This window comes from Cibotium barometz, chromosome 17 (genome assembly GCF_041138505.1).
Source record: "Cibotium barometz isolate CiBa-2024 chromosome 17, ASM4113850v1, whole genome shotgun sequence".
In the NCBI taxonomy this organism is placed as follows: Eukaryota; Viridiplantae; Streptophyta; class Polypodiopsida; order Cyatheales; family Cibotiaceae; genus Cibotium; species Cibotium barometz.
In genome coordinates, this window is record NC_141062.1 from 15,859,322 (window position 1) to 15,863,033 (window position 3,712).

The following is a 3,712-nucleotide window of genomic DNA, read 5'->3' on the forward strand; positions in this document are numbered from 1 at the left end:
ATTGTGGTGTGCATTTGGTTTTTTTTTTAAAAAAAAAATCAAAAGAGAAAAAAATTGAAACGAGAAAGACATGGTTCTGATATAAGGGAATTTCAATCAGGCAATGACTTCCATGGTTAGTTGTGCTATTATTGTCTTTATGAAATATGGAAGTGAGTGGAAGGTAGTTTTCCTAGAGTTTTGTAGTTATGGATGGGTTGTTTTCTACTTATTAAAGTGGAAATATTATAGACATAGTGAGGATGTTGTGGTAGTTGCTAATTTTTACTGTTTTTGGGATTTGATGTTTGCTTAATAAACCTTTTTGGTTTATCTATTGGTTAGTGTTATATAAGTCTTGTAGTGGTGTTTGCAACTTGGATTTTCATTCACTCATTTATGTGGGCTGATGGGAAAGTGTTACAAGTTTGTTTTTTGTTTTTGTTTGTTTGTTTGGTACGGTGTAATTCTAGTGTATGGTTGGTGGTTGTTTTAGAGTGATGAAGTGGAGATGTGATGCTAGGTAGTGATGGTGAAGAAGTTAAGTGTGGGGAAAGCTGTGAAGTGAAGTTGCTGCTGTGTTCGCGAGGACGCTCACATTTCAGTGATGGGGGAATGATGACCCTTGGATCGAAGCCATTTTTAGCAATTTTTAGGGTTTAAATAGGGTCAATTGTGGTTATTTTAGGTGCATTTCCATGGTATTTGAAAGCATATGTGTGTGGAATGTCATGGTATTTGCATGCATCATGATTGTCGATGTTGTCCATTGGTGTAAGCACATTGCATGGGTATGGTGATGATTAACATTGTATTGTACATAAAGAGGAGGTTGTATGTAAGAGTGAAGAGAGAAGAGAGAGATCGAGGGGAAGAGAACGAGGGTTAGTATGATGAGTTTCAAACTCAAGCTTTGAGGATGGTTAGGTGGGAACGCAAGTTTGGAGACCTTAATGTGGTTACAAATGAAAAGTTTCAAATAAAAAATGGAAGGGTGGGTAGTTTTAGCACCCGTTGGTACCCGTCACCCTCTTGAGAGCATATAAAAGAGAGAGAGAGAGAGCGCTTCTCTCTCTGGCAAACGAGCAAGAACAGGAGGAGGAGGAGGAGGAGGTAAGCCTGCTTATTTGTTTGTTGTTAATGTGTGTGTGTGAACTCTGTACATAAAGAGAGAGAGAGAGAGGCGTAAGCATAGAGAGAGAGAGGTATAAGCTACAGGCATAGAAGGGCTTGCGTAGGTGCAGGACTATTTGGAGGCTGCGTAGCGAGGGGTTGTGGCAATGGTTGCAGGTGTAAGCGACGTAGGCAATTAGAGAGAGAGAGAAAGGCGCTGCCTGTATTAGCAAAGGAGAGTAGGGGGGCGTCGATGGTAGCAATGGCGCCGATTACAAGCTGGTAGTAAACGAGACAGAGTGAGAAGAGAGAGCATGGGAGGGTGAAGCGCTGCTTGTGGGCAGTTCTGTATAGGCGAAAAGGAGGGAGCAAGAAGAAGAGAGAGGGTGCTATACCCATGAAGAGAAGGAGGGACAGCATGTAGGCTTGGCGCCTGCACGTAGAAGGAGGAAGAGTGAAGGCAGAGGTTGCCAAGGGAAAGAAGCAAAAGGTCATATCTCGAATACAGATCACCCATAGAGTATATAGCTTTCCCTGCAAATGCTTTTGCAAACTCATCCACAATTGGACCTGCTCCCACATTCCTGATTGTGACTTTGTTTACAGGTTGCATGTCTTGAATAAAGCGCAATGTCCCATTTTTCTTTGGCACAGTAAACCATCTGTTGGAATATGGGGCACATGATGGCTCCAAGATTCCCATCCTGATCTTTTCTTTTAGTAATTCCATCAGCTTTGGCAAGAGAGCCTTTGGTACTGGAATTGGCCGCAGGTTCCACGGCACATGTGGAACAGTAAAAATCACCATTGGTGCTGTTACACTTGGATCAACACAGCCTATCTCATGCGGCTGAAAAGCAAAGGCTTTCCCATGTTTTACAAGCATCTCCTCAAAGCATTCCCTTTCAACTGGCAACAGAAAATCCTTCTCACCAATCTTCAGCTCTTTTAGAGTTTCTTGAGTAAACTTATGTCCAATTTTCTTCAGATCTCTAAGATTTGGTTGCATAGAAGCTTCATCTATCTTCTCCTTGCTTCCTGGTGGCAAAGGCAAGGCAACTTGTTTCACCTTCTTTGCAACTGTTTTGTACTTTGTATCAACATGAGCATCCATCTCGCAATTCATGTTTTTACATTCCACTCCCTTGAATTCCTGGATTATATCATACATCTCCACAGATGACACCTCTATTATCTCATTTCCACCCTGTAAGCATGCTCTTCCCATATCAAAAAGCACATCCATAGTATCTACAAATGACACCTCATCAAGCACCCCTGAAATAAACTCATTCTTTTCCAAAAGACCACACTGCTCAAGACTTTTTTGTTCACTTTGTACATGTTTACGCATGCCATGCTTCAAATCCTTGCTTTTTACAAAGACCAGTGACCCATAGCTAGAGAATCCCTGAAAATTTACTGAAAAGCTATTTACATTGATTGAGTCCTGCGAGAACTCATTTCCCCTTGTACCATTGGAATCCCGCTTTACAATGGCACCTGGCCAAAATCCCTCATCTCCCTGTAATTCATGAATTCTCTGTTTATCTTTGGGAGTGACTGTGCTCGAAGAGACTCACGATTCCTTTCATGGTTAATACAAACTGTCAAAAACTGAACAGCTTTTTTGCCATCTTTACTCCTTATTCTTGCATATGCCGAGCCATCATCCAAAACCTTTGTTTCCATCCTCACAGCTGTAATGTAGGGTTGCCCAAGGATAAGGGGATACGATGACATCTCCTGAACAAAGAAGTTCTGATCATCTTTCACATCCCCTATAGTTACCCTTACATTTGGACATGCTGCATAGAGCTCTCCAGATGAGTTATTAGCTGCTTTAATCATCCACCCATGATCCACATCCATTGGCCACTTACATTTGTTGTAGAGATTTTTAGCCATAAGATTTATTTCAGACCCATGATCAATTAGAGCGACATATGGCTCTTCCAAATCACCTATCTTGACAAGGGTTTCAGTGGTTGCTCTTGCCCAATGGCTTCTGGAATAATGGCTCTTTGTAAGAACTTCTTTTTCATTGTCCTCTTCCACAAAGCGCACTTGTCGTGCCCCATCAGCAGAGTGATTACATTCCACCACATTCTCTCTCTCTTCCTTCTGTTGTACCTGTACTCCATGAGTCTTGGAAGTGCTTGCCTCCCCTTGTGATGGAATAGATTCAATTATGGACTGCCTTTTCCTTCGTATAATATCAATTATCTCATCATGAAATTCTTTCTTTGCAATCCCCAAGACTTCCCCTAGTGTAAATTCCACCCTGCTGTTTAGAATCCTCTCTTCAAGCACCTTTTTGAGATCTGTTGCAGCTTCAATATCAGATTGAAGCTTGTAGAGTGGACTTTTCCCTTTACCCTTCTCCTTCATTTTTGCTGGCACTTCTTCCATTGAAACTTCTTGTGGAGGTCTGCTATGCTGTGGAGGCATATGTGATGGCCCAGGATCCTTCTTTTCACTTCCACGTGTAACTCTTTTTGATGGCCCTCCTTCCTCATTTTCCCTTTTTCGCTTCTCCTCTACCTGTGCCTCATTATTCTGGCATTTAGCAATGTAGGCATGAACAGATAAAGAATCCACAGGCTCCTCCCAGCCAGTC